The sequence below is a fragment of the Lissotriton vulgaris genome, chromosome 9 (genome assembly GCF_964263255.1).
Source record: "Lissotriton vulgaris chromosome 9, aLisVul1.2, whole genome shotgun sequence".
Taxonomy (NCBI): Eukaryota; Metazoa; Chordata; class Amphibia; order Caudata; family Salamandridae; genus Lissotriton; species Lissotriton vulgaris.
Genome location: NC_141697.1, coordinates 1,024,218,346 through 1,024,232,410, shown reverse-complemented (window position 1 = coordinate 1,024,232,410; position 14,065 = coordinate 1,024,218,346). Strand labels below are relative to the sequence as shown.

General features: G+C 44.3%; 1 pseudogene; it reads right to left on the bottom strand.

The window, feature by feature from the left end:
• Positions 1–277: 277 nt before the first annotated feature.
• LOC147692734 (uncharacterized) lies at positions 278–13,724 on the bottom strand (annotated as a pseudogene).
• Positions 13,725–14,065: the final 341 nt, after the last annotated feature.

Below are 14,065 nucleotides of genomic sequence, written 5' to 3'. Positions count from 1 at the left end.
ATGGGGCCTTTGGAATGGATGTCCAGAACACCCCAACTTGCCACAGTGTCTACAGTTCAAGTAATGCCACCCAGAGGCTCTTTATTGATGTCATAACTACACTTTCACAATTGCTTTATTAACCTTCTTTCTTTCTCAGATTTACTTGAAAATGCACCATTTTCTCACTTTTTCCCCCCAAAACTTTCCGGGGGAGAACCCCCCTCGAACCCCCGTCATAGAGATCGGGCTCGCTCGCCACACAACACTTATCCTGCACTTTTACGCCTTACCAATTTCAAATGTCACCAGCCGCCACTGCTGGCAAGAGTGGTTTGGTTTTTTTCTTCACTTCAGGCAGTTTTTCCAGTTCTGCTTCATTACAGAGCTTTACAGAGATTAAAAGCAGTAGCTTTAAAGAAAGGTTTGTGGTATGGCGATCAGGTATTTCTCTCAGAGGAGGTTCAGGAGGAAAGAATATGATGGCTGAACAAGCTGGAGGCCTGGAATGGCTGTGCAATATTTGGTGTATGTCCGAATTTTGTGCTAAAAACAGATGCGAGTCTCTTTCGTTGGGGGGCTTGTTTGGAACATCTATAGACTGGTTGGAGATGGTCTTGGGAACAGACTTCAGAGCATATAAATGGTTTGGAAATGAAAGCAGGACTTTTGCTTTGCAAAGTTTTGGGGAAAAGTTGAGGAACTTCGATCTTTTGCTGAAGATGGACAATGTATCAGTCGGTCGGAAAGAAGGGTTCCAAATCGGCAGACCCAAATCCGATTTGCAGCCTTTTCGAACGACATCGTAATCAACACCTAAGTATTATTCCTGGGTAAGCTGTGCCAGTAGAACATGGACCAGAAATCATCCCATAATACAAGGAGATGGTCATCTACTGTGGGGCCATCAAAACCATTGTCATGTTGAGGGAACAGTCTACCTCTGCCAAGGAGCAAAAAATGTCCCTCGCAGTAATTTTTTTAGTTTAGTGTTATTGACCTTTTATCTAATTTAAATGTATGAAATTAATATAAGAAGCTTAAAAAAAAGGAGCAAAATGCTCCACCCATTGTGGTTCAAAAATGGAATAATCTTACGTTGTTTGTCATGTATGTGTCTTTATTAGGTTTCTCCTCGACAGTGTATGCGCTGTCTCTGCAAGACTTCTGTTTACATACAATGGGCTTACAGACTGTCCATAGCCTACCTTTTCTTAGCTTCTGCGTAGCACTCATTTGCTGCACTCCCATTTTTCATGCCATGGCGGGTGTGTATGACTCTCCCCTGACGCATAACCAATTGCTTGTGCCCATCCACTGCTCCCGTTTTTGGAGCTACTTTTTTTCTGTCAGGCACTCCATATGAGTGCTTTTGCTTTCAGGTTCCCATATCGTTGTCCATGTAACTTCTATTTCCTACCACCAGCCTCCTTCCATGTTGCTTCCCTCTACTCTACACCACTGCACACTGCCACTGTACTCTACAACACTCTACTCTGCACCACTCTGCTCTATGCCACTGCACTCTATGCCACTCCACTCTGCACCACTCTATTGTTTGCCATTGCACTTCACGCCACCCTTCTCTCCCCCACTCTAAGCCTGCACCCTACGCCACTCTATTTTGCACCACTCTACGGTGCATATTTACAAGAAAGTGGTGGAGTGCGGGTTAGCTCTATAATTGCTAACGTTATACTGTCACTTTAGAAATGCAGGGATGCGCTATATTTACAATAATACAGCACCCCTTGCGTTTCTCCCTGCGCTGGCGCTAAATTCAGCTACCTAGGGCCAACGCAGGCACCCTTGCACCGTAGTGCAAGGGTGCCTGCGTTGAGGAAATGATTGTTTATTTGCAGGAAGGTGTCCCTTCCTGCATATAAAAAATCCAGAATGGCGATTTGCAACGCCTATGTGTGCTGCACTGTGCAAAGTTGCAAATTGTTATTTTTTTTAATGATTGCTTATGTGCGATTTGCTGTTTCTATGTGTGCTGCACAATGCTTTATTTACAAGGTGGCGCTGAGCCATGTTAAGTGGCTTAACACCACCTTCTAAATAAGGCAAAGCCCCTATTGCCACAGAAAAATCGCAAAAAGGGACGTTCCTGTGGCGATAGGGGCTTGTAAATATGCCCCTACATCTCTGCACTTTATGCCACTCTACTCTTCTCTATTCTATGCCGCTGCACTCTGCTCTACTCTGCACCACTCCACTCTACTCAAGGCCACTGCACTCAATGCCACTCTCCTCTGCACTATTACCCTTTACACCTCTGGACTCTACAACACTGCACACTCTGCCATTCTATGTGTCTTCACTAATCAACACAGCACTTTAATCTGCTCAGTGCCACTTAACTCTGCACCACTCTACTCTGCGCCACTTTACTCTGCGCCACTCTACACCATTGCACTCTATGCCACTCTACATTGCACGACTGCACCCCTCACCACTCTGCACCACTCAGCTTAACAAAATTGAACTCTATTTCACTGCACTCTACTCTGCACCACTCTACGTCATTACACTCTCTGCCTATCTACTCTTCTCTGCACCACTCTACTCTATGCCGCTGCACTCTACGACATTGTACTCTACTCTACACCACCGGTCTGTAGTCTTTACCACTCTGATCTATGCCATTACACTCTACGCCACACTACTCTGTTCCACTATACTCTACAACACTGTACTTTAAGCTACTGCACTCTACTGTGTACCACTCTACACCACTCTATGCTACTGCACTCTATATCACTGTACTCTACACCACTCTACTCTGTGCCACTGCACTCTATGCCACTCTATGCCAGTGCACTCTACACCACTCTACTTTGCACCGGTGCACTTCACGTCATTACACTCTAAGCGACTAGACTCTACTGCACTATACGACACTGTACTCTGCACCACTCTACTCTACATCAATGTACTTTACACCACTGCACTCTGCCACTCTACTGAACTCTGCACCGCTCCACTTAAAGCAACTGAACTCTACACCACTGCACTCTACTTTGCACCACTCTACGTCATTACACTCCACGCCCATCTACCCTTCTCTGCACCAATCTACTCTGTGCCACTGCACTCACTTTCACTGTACTGTACTCTGCACCACTCTGCTCTCCATCTCTGCAATCTCCTTTAAACCACTCTGCTCTACACCAGTGCACTCTACTCTGCACCACTCTACCCCACTGCACTCTGTTACTCCACACTTCTCTACTCTACTTTACTGCACTTTATGCTACTGCACTGTACTCTACTTCACCCCTCTCCATTGCATGCCACTCTATTGTACAGCACGCCACTCCACACATTGCCTCTCTACCCCACTCCAATCTGCCCCTGTACTCTACTCTGCACCACTCTACTCTACACCACTGCACTCTACTCTGTGCCACTGCACTTTATGCCACTCTGCTCTATGCCAGAGCACTATACAGCTCTCTTCTCCACTCTACACCACTCTACTTCTGCACCACTGTACTGTCTGCCACTTCACTGTACTCTACGCCACTCTATGCCACCCCACTTCACTACACGCCACTCTATGCCACACTACTCAATGCCACGTTACTCCACACAGTGCCACTCTACCCCACTCCACACAATGCCTCCTTACTCCACTTTACTCTGTGCCACTTTTGCCACATCACTCTAAGCCACTTCAATCCACTCAACTCTATGCCACTCCACTGTATGCCGATCCATTCCACTCCAGGCCGCTCTATTCTACTCTAATCAACTCAACTCTATTCTACTCAACTCCACTCTATACCACTCCACACCACTCTACGCCATGCACTCCACACTACTGTACAACATGACTACAAGACATTTGCAAAGCAAATCGCTCTTCTGTAGGCGAAATCTATTGGCTTTGCCAATGCTTTTTTCTAATTTATAATAGTCTGCTAGAGCAGTCTATTATTAATAATAAAATGAAACTCTATTGTTATGTGTAAGAAATAAAACTCAATCACTTACAATCATAGATTTACCTTACAATTAGAATCATTTTCTATCAAGTTTGTGTTATATCTTTAGTGCACACATAATACAAAATAACTTGTAGGCATAGATTTGTGCCAAAATGCTGCATTTCTCTGAGGCTGGCATAACAAAGAAAAATAATTTTTATTGCTCTTAGTTTTTTCCTATTTGCACGAGTGTTATATTCTACAGCACATATACATAGCGGAAATAGCCTTAACGGATTGCTTTAATGCAGAAAGAGACCCCTTCTTGAACAAAGGCTGGTCTAACCACAACACAGACACCATAGCACTACTGCACAAGGGTGACTGTGTTGATGTAAGTGCACACATGGTGTGCTAACGCATTCAGAGAGCACAGCTGCTCCCTTACCTCTAATTCAAAAGGACATACCCTGTGCATGGTAGGGGCTTTCCCACATAATGGGTCTTTGTTATGGTTAAGAACTAGTCTCTGCGTAACCAGCTCTGTGCTTAGGAGGGTTTTATCACCTAATATGGTGTAAGTATGAGGAGGGAGCATACTCTCAGGGAGTACTTTTGTACCAAATGTATGGTGTATGTAGTAGAGGTTTCACCACCAAATGGTGCTTGAATGTTTTGAGGAAGTAGACTGTGAATAATTCTCTATAAGGTGTAGACTATACATTGTAAGGGTTTGGTCACCTAATGGCAATTTGGTGTACCGGAGTGATCTCTTTATCAAAACTTCTGTATAGAGCAAAGAATGTGTGTAGTAGGGGCTTACCTACCTAACGGGGCATGGGTGCATGAACAGATTAGCAATGAGCACTTTTGTACAAGACATAGGTTGTGCATAGTAGGGACCTGGCCACCTAATGGGGCATGTGTGTCAGGAGTGAGTCAACTGTCCATGATAACTTCTAGACAAGACATACACTGTGTATTGTAGATTACTCTCATGTCATTAAATGCGCCCAAGAGATTGCCTACCCACCCATCAGTAGAATATTTGTTACAAAATCTATGTTGGGTTTCACATCAATCTTTACCAAAGATTTATGGGTAATGTAGTCCACTTGTACTCGAAATGTCTGAATTTTATTCTTGAAGATATCGGGGAAAAAAAATATGAAGTTGTATGTTTTGGTACATATCAGTATAACATTATTTCATTCATTTAATTAATTAGATAAATGCATGAATATTGCCTATGAAACAATCTGCTTTTAAAATTAGGGGTCTCATTTATGAAAACAGTTGCATTGATGCATGAAAACAGTGATGCAACAGTTTTCACTGCACCCTCCTTGAGACCGGATGGATGCACCGTATTTAATGTACGGTGCTCCATGTCGCAAGAAGTTAGATACGTCAGTACTGTAGGTGCAAACAAGGCGCATTGCTCGGGTGTGTCTGAAAACAGCCACAACTCCAGCAATGTGTCCTTTCACATGGGGCAAGCCCCATGTGAAAGTGCCTGCGCCAGTCTTACGCCTGCTGTGAGGCAGGCATAAGACATTGACGCAGTAGCGTCCTAGAAGTGTTGCAGTGAAATCTCATAGATTTAACTGCATCATTTCTGCGACCCTTTATTGCGGGGGAATGCTCTGCATACATTATACCTGATGCACGTATAATGTAGCGCAGGTGTTTACAAAGTAAAGCATCTGCTTAGATGCGTAATTTTGAAAATATGGCACAACGGGGTTCATTATTTACGCCACTTGTGCGTCACAAAAAGTGGCGCACAGGTGGCGTAAAAGTGTTGCAAGGGCTAAAAAATAAACCCCTGTATATATCCCCAAACAGATCCATCACAGAAAACACATCTGTATGACCTTACAATTAACGCCGTTTTGTAGATAGTCTATATCACGCAGATGCCTTTACGACGTAGAAGCCTTTATCACGCATGCCTTGACTATGCATGGTAAGTGAATTTAGGGTAAATAAACCCCATATATTACTTTAATTGAATTTTAAGTTTAAAGTTTTTCTTTTTTTGCAGCATTATACAAAAACATTTTTGGAAAGAAAATCATTAAACTGAACTAAAATCAAATCCTTAGTATCCAACTTCTCAACTGCAAGATATCTTACAATAAGGAAAATTAACACGGGGCATGATAGCAAAACAACTGGGGCCCGATTTACTAATGACCTGTATTTGTCCTAAGTAGTGAAAGTCTTTTAAATAGGATTTACAAAGTACGCAAGTACCGATTTTCCCCGCTTTGCGTGCATTTGTAAAGAAATGTAATGCAACGTAGCGGCTTGTGCTGCGTTGTGTTACATTTCGTTATGGTAGGGTGAAGCATGAGTGTTCCCGGGCATCCGCCAATAGAATTTGACTCAATCCTAAATGTATTAAAGGTAGTGAACCTGGGATTGCGCCAAAATAGTGCCCCTACCACAGAGAGGCGTAATGAGGATAAATATCTTTATTTCTTCTTGTTATTTGCTGTTTCCATGTGTGCTATTTATTGCAGCACACATAGAAAGAGGAATAATCCTCTAAAGTTGTTTTTTTTGTGAAAGAAGGTATCCTTTCCTGCACATAAACAATCCTGCCCATAACGCAGGTACCCTTGTGCCAGGGCACAAGGGTGCTTGTGTTGGCGCTAGGCAACTACAAGTGTGTCGGCACTAGAAGAAAGCTGATTTGCGCCATATCTTTATAAATATGGTGCAATTCAGCTCTATCCCTTTAACGCAATGCAAAGCAGAAACTTCTGTTAGCCCTGCCAAGTTTCCACAAGTTGTGCATGATGTGCTTTTCCAGTACTGGTTTCTCTTTAAATTCTGGCACTTGTAGTCTTTTTTTCCATTATAAAACGGAACTACAAGTTCCAGAATGCAAAGTGGAAAATATACCTGGTTTGGAGATGCACATCAGGCATGGACCTGAGAAACCTTGGAGCAAAGTTCCCTTGCGCTGCGTGAAATGTTAGCAAATATGCCACCCAGTGTCTGGGACTTGTGCTGCTACATCTGCCTCACATAAAAACCATAACAATTAATGAAAGTTTTGGTTTATGTACCAGTGTACACCCCCCTATATATTGTTTTTTTGATAAGATCTTTTTTTCGAGTTTGCGTCAAATGCTTATTAAAATATTCCCCAAAAAATAAATCTAGGACTCTAGGACTATCAATTCCCATTAAAAGCGTTGGCCACTATTGTCTTTTGAACTTGTTTATATGTGTATATGGTATTTGTATAGAGCGAAGCATTGTTCAAAAGGCATATTTCACAAAGGAATAGTTGCATTTTTATTTTTAAATAAGGACAAAGAATAAGACCACTTATATGGGGTAAAGTATGCAGCTCCCGCTCACATTCGTAAGACCATTGGCTATTTTTTTAGGTCTTGCCAACGCAGCGCACAAGCGCTGCTTTGGTGTGACCTCTTGGAATCGCTCCAGGCTTTTTTTGAAACTCGCCCATGTTTTGCACTGTTTCCTATTAGTACTCGTGCATGTATGGCGTTTACCTTGCGGGAGCGAGCAGCAGCGCTATCTGTTAGCAATTATCGCACCGGCCCCTGCTCGCGCCAGCAAGGTAACCGCTGTACATGCCCTCTGCTCCCTCCCGTGTCGCTTTAACTTTTGCAGCCGCGGGGCCACAGTTGTCTTTCAGCGCTTGTTTTTTATGTTGCAGGGCATGTGTCTGTTGTCTTTTTAGGTCTCCAAGGTATTTTAATATGCTCACAGCGTATCCCATTGATGTATTATGTTTAGACAAGGTCAGCCTCAGCACACAACCAGCCCTACCTGCTACCTCAACAATCCGCTCAGTTGATTGGCAGACACCCACCAGCACCAGAGGCTACAGTTATGCTCGCTACAGATTACTTGAGTGGAATGAACTGCGAAGAGCCGCCATGAGCCTGGCTCATGCGTCCTCATCCCTTTGAGGCAGCGGTGCTTCCTGTGCGCTCCCTCACGGCTGTTAGGTGCAGACCCATTTAGTTTGTAATCCTTTAATGACAACACTTCATAAAAGCGGTGCGGCCTCTTGCAGCCTCCCGAGGTGTTGTCACAGTTATCCTTTGTGTTTAACAGCAAGGCAGTGGTAGTGAGGCACTTGCAGAAACAATATGGTTTGCGCAGTCTGTTGATATTTGCAAAAATATTACAGTCCTAATTTTTGATTGCCATCCGCGTTCATAGAGTGAAAAAGTGTTGCTAGGTAAATAAATAGTGTGGGCTGCGCGCTGCTCTCTGTTTGAACTAACAGAACGCAGCACTCCCTGCATACTAAATGCAAATTTCCCGTGGTTCTGAGGTCCTGAAAAAGAAAGACTTCAAATCGTTCTCTCTTGGGCTCATTACACCTCTTTCTCGAAATTGAGATTGCTTGCAGTTAGTTTCCCACGTGACCATTCCAAATATCTACACTCCTGTGGCCAGAGCAATGTCCATAGTTCAGTTTAATTCAAGCATTCCTTTTTGTCATAGTTGTTTTTGTGGTTTCTTTAAGTCCATCAGGATGGATGCCCTTCCTGTAAATTACTGGTTTGGACTGATTTTGAGAGATGTTCTTATTATAGAACTTAACTCTTTTGTAAAACGGAGATTTAGCTGTTGAACACTGATTTACAACTTTACACTGCCAATAACGATGCCTTTGTAGGACTGCTAGAAGCAACACCCTGTTTCCTCTCTTTACTGAAAAATACTACAATTGCGGCATCAGATCAACATTTTGTCATCCTGCACAAAAATAACTCAATCTCTCCGTAACCACTTTACTTTCAATAGTTTCTGGTACATGATGACGTCGAGTCTATTTTACTTAAGGAAGCCGTGTTGGGTAGAGTATTTTCTTACACTTTCTAAAAAAACAAACTTTTACAGCGCAAAAAGAATAAAAACTTTCGTACAACATTTTTATCTCTGGTACAAATTTGCCAGATTGTTGTTTAAACATCACCCATATGTGCAACTGCATCAAAGCCACATTTGCATCTCCTACCTATGATAACGAACTTTACAAGGAGACAATTCAAAATTTGCGAACATACGTGACAAGAATTTTCAATTCTATTAAGGTCACAGAGGCGAGGATTATGCATTCTCATTTCTTTAATAGAAATGTTCAGCAGCCAATTAGAAAGCAGTATGTAAAAATAAAAACTACAATACCCATGAATACTTGGGTATCACATGGCAGATCATAGAGTCACCAGTATAAAACGTCACACAGAGAATACCAAATCCTCTTTCTTTGGCGATTAAAACAGTTCAAAATGAAAACGGGCAGTCCAATATGAAGATCAAAAGGAAGTAACCAGCGGCACCAGAAATCCATGGAGAGGAAGAAATGGATGCTTGCAGCCGTAGACAACTGGGGATTGAAGATAATCGTCAGCAGGACGAACCAGGCGGGACAGAAGCTGCTATTTAGGGTCAGAACCTGAAAAGAGATATAGAGCCGTAACACACATTCTTTGTGTGCAGAGAAGATCAATAAATAGGGGGGGTAAAAACAAGGAACAGTAATAAACAGAATACCATATGCAATTAGCAATAATCAATAACAAGGTAACACATGCAAAATGCAGAAAATTGGGTGGGAAAATCCTCGCCTCCGTGTCCTTAATATGAATTGAAAATTCTTGTCACGTATGTTCCCAAATTTTGAATTCTATGTCAGGACAGGAGGCTCTGATTATGCTTGTTCAAAGCTGATCCACCACAACAGAAGCAATATGTGCAATTGGTTTATAATAAAAGGTTTTAAACACAGAATCAGACCACCAATCAGCGGCCTTCATTATATCAATTAAAGTGACTCCCATCGAAAAAGCTTTAGAAGCCATAGCACCACGTGCTGAATGTGCACCAACTATAGAGATATCAATACCAGCCTCAGTCATGAGCCATCTGACCCAACAGGCCAACGTAGCTGGGGTCACAGGACGAAAAGGCTTCTGTAGAGCAATTAACAATTGACCTTGCATATCATGACGAAAAGGAGCAGTACTTGCCTCATAATCCTTAACACATTGAACCACGTAAAGTTTGGGATTATTTGGAAAAGATGGATAAGTAACAGAAGACGTATTACACTTAGTGCGTCTGGAAAGAGTAAAAGTAACGCCCTCAGGTGTGAAACTGCGACCTGCCAGATCCAGAGCACGAACATCAGAAACTTGTTTACATGAAACAAGACACAAAAGCATAGTCAATTTGGCTGAAAGCTGCTTGCGGGATAAAGATGAATTGGACGGCCAGGCCTCCAAGAATCGCAAAACAATGGAAACATCCCATAAAACAATGTATTTTGGACAAGGTGGCTTCACCAGGAGAATACCTTTAAGCAACTTAGAAATCAAAGGATGTTCTCCAGCAGGCTGGCCATCAATATTGATATGACCCGTGGAAATAGCCGAACAGAAATTATTAACTGTCCGATAAGCAAGACCGGACAAGGCTATGGAAGCCAGAAAATTAACAATCAGAGAGACATCCGCTGAAACGGGATCCACCTCCCGTTGAACACACCAACCACACCATCGTTTCCATGCCCCTGCATAACGTTTGTGAGTGTTGGGTGACCAAGCCTCGCTGATAAATCTGGTAGCGTCTCGCGAAAGGCCTGGGACCTGCCAGCGATCCCTGAAATTCGCCATCCAACTAGGAGAAGATGGCCTGACTCGATCAGGGGATACGGATTGCCGAGAGGATCCAACAAGAAATTCCACTTCTGGGGAAGAAGGAGCGTCACTGCACAACACATTTCCAGGAGAACTGGGAACCAGGCTTGAGCCCTCCACAGAGGAGTGATCAGAATCAGCTCTGACTGATAATGCTTTGTGCGAGCCAGGACCCTGGGAATCATCATAAATGGGGGAAAGGTGTAACACAGGAGCGATGGCCATGTCTGCAGAAATGCATCCGTGGCCAGGGCTTCTGGATCTGGTCTCCAGCTGTAAAACAGGGGAAGCTGAGCGTTGAGACCAGATGCAAACAGGTCGATCTGACACTGGCCCCAAACATGGGATAGAGAGCGGAACATGCGAGGTTGAAGCCTCCAATCGCTGAAGTCCCAAAGATGTCGCGAGTTCCAGTCCGCAATCAGGTTGTTGCGACCGGGAAGATATTCTGCAATAACTGTGATCTTCCTCTGAAGACAAAAGTGCCAGAAATCCTTGGCGATTTCCGCCAAAATCTTAGACTTTGTCCCGCCCAACTTGTTGACATACCGAACCGCTGAAACATTGTCCATGCGGAGAAGTAGGCAACAATTGGTCTGGCATGGATATAAACAACGGATTGCAAAAGACCCCGCTAGTAGCTCCAGGCAATTTATATGGAGAGACAATTCCTCCTGAGACCACCGACCTCCCGTCGACAACGGCCCGCAACGGGCCCCGCAGCCCCACAGGCTGGCATCGGACTCTATCACCACCTCTGTGGATGCTCCGAACAGGGCTCGCCCATTCCAGGCTTCCATGTGTTCCAAACACCATAGCATCTCCCACCTCGCTTCCTCTGAAAGAGGGACCAGATCTGAATAGCGAAGGCCTTTCTGGAGATGACGGATCTTCAAACGTTGAAGCGCCCGGTAATGAAGAGGGCCCGGGAAAATTCCCTGAATCGAGGAAGCAAACAGACCGACAATCCATGCTATAGACCTCAGCGACACACTCTGTTTGGATAAAACTAAATTCAGCTCCCTATTGTTGGAACGAATCTTCTGATAGGGCAAGAGGAGTTGGCAAGAGAGGAAATTGACCTGGACACCCAGAAATTCTATCACCCGAGAAGGAAGGAAGACCGATTTCTGAGGATTCACCAGAAAACCCAGAGACTGTAAGGGAGCAATGGACCACTCCAAGTGCGTCATCAACTTTCGAGGACAATCTGCCATGATCAGAATTTCGTCCAGATAGATAATTAGGCGAACTCCCTGGGCTCGCAAGGATTCTACAACGGGCCTCAGAAGCTTTGTGAAGCACCAAGGTGCTGACGAGAGGCCGAACGGGAGAACTTTGTATTCGAACCAAGTCCCCTGCCATTGGAACTGCAGGAACGGACGGTGTGGACCGTAAACGGGAATTTACAAATACGCGTCTTTGAGATCGAGATGGACCATCCAGTCCCCTTCCCGAAGAATATCTCGCAAAAGATGGATGCCTTCCATCTTGAAGTGGCGATAAACCACCCCTCCGTTGAAATCCTTGAGATTGAGTACCAACCGGGATCCGCCCCCTTTTTTCTGGACCAGAAAAACTGTGCTCTCGAAGCCCTGAGGATGGCGGGAAGTCTGAAGAATTTCCCCTTTTTTCAGAAGGGAATCGATTTCCGCTGAAATGAACTTTTGATCCTGAAGGGAAAAAAACTAGAGGGGTAGGAGGGTGGGACTTATGTTGGGAATTATAGAATTCTATCCTGTAACCCTGAACAGTCTCCAATACCCATGCATCGTTGGAGATCAGATGCTAATTTGGTACAAAAAATGTAATCATGCCCCCTAATACAACTTCTGAAGCCGGGATCAACCTCACCTGAAGTGTTGGCATCCTGATGTCCTCCTTGGTTGCCGCCATAGCGTCCTTTCTTATATTGACCTCTCCCCTTTCGGGAAGGATAGAAGGAGGCTCTGTTGTTGTAGCCGGAATCTTGTCCGCCGCCACGTTGGGACTGGAATCCACGTTGGGAATTCTGGTTGGACCCACGGCCGAACAATCGTCCCCTGTATCGTCCGGCCCTTGCAAAAACCGGGCGAAAGGCTCTCCAAAGGGATGCCTTAGCCTTATTCAGCCCACTAAAGGTTGCCACAAATTTAGTCAATTCCTTCAGGAAGGGTTGGCCAAACAATAAGCCTTGAGCCAACGGGCCGGATTCAGACGTGGATAGTTCCGCTAGTTTTGGATCTAAAGTAAGTAAAATGGAGCGGCAACGTTCGCAGGACATTGCGCAATTGGCATTCCCCAATTGACAAATAGCCCTTTGTGACCATTCAATTAAATCATCTGGATCCACAACAATTGATGATTCCTTGGCCTGAAAACCCAGGTCCAAAATCTTTGTAAGAGGACCCAATAGATCCAACAACTTATCTTGGCAGGAACGCCATGCCCTGTCAATGCCAATTTTGGGGTCCTTTGCATATTTTTTAAGGTATGTCACCATAGTAGGATCAACCTCCGGAGTGTCGGCCAACTTATCCGGCAAGTCAGGACGTGGACACTCTGAACGAAGGCGAGCTCTGACATCTTTCTCAAAAGGCTGACGAATATGTGCTTGAACATATTCCGCCACGGCTGGGGACGGAAGCCAAGAGGAAGAATTCGAATTAACGATATCAGAAGGTTCAAAAGTAAGAAGCTGAGGATGCGTTGGAGCATCAACATAATCCTCTTTACGAGCTTTCTTTGACGGTGGAGGTCTCTCCTGATCAGAAGACGAAGTGGAATGAGTCTCATCAGTATCAGTTTGCTGAACTTGCAACGTCGAAGCCCCTTTGGAGGACTTACCAGAAGACCGGTCAGAGGATAAAGCCTTTGCTAACTTTTGGAAAGCAGACTTATGGGGATTACTGGGAGACTTAGAAGAAGCATGACTGGAAGAGGACGGCAACCAACCCTGTTGCTGTGCATTATTGGAAAGATGACGTTTTAAGGGAGCAATTGCGCAAACAAGCGCTTTGTTGACGGAATGTTGAACTCCCTGGTCCAAAGCCTCAACCAAATCTTGGTCCATAGAGCCAGAGGCGTCATCATCATATTAATAATAATCATCCTCCTCATAATAATGCTCCATAATTACACAAAGTGTAACAAATAATGCCCACAGAGGAGTGTTAAATCAAAGTGGCCAAAGGCACAATGCAGGGGGAGTGACCAACCCCAAAGCAAGTCAATAGCACACAGGCAGAAACCTGCGCAAACAACAAATAAAATGTGGCGGGAGGGCTTGCTAAAATGACCCACTCTAGGCAAAGCCTATGAAAATTATACAGCCCAATGTATGAATTTTGTATTTGGGCGTAAATTGGGGTAATATTGCAGGCAGTGGGCAGAGCAGGCGATAAAACGCCGATATTGTGGAAGTACTCCGTGTGAGAATAGAGATAAACACAGAAAATGGCCGCCGCGCATGCG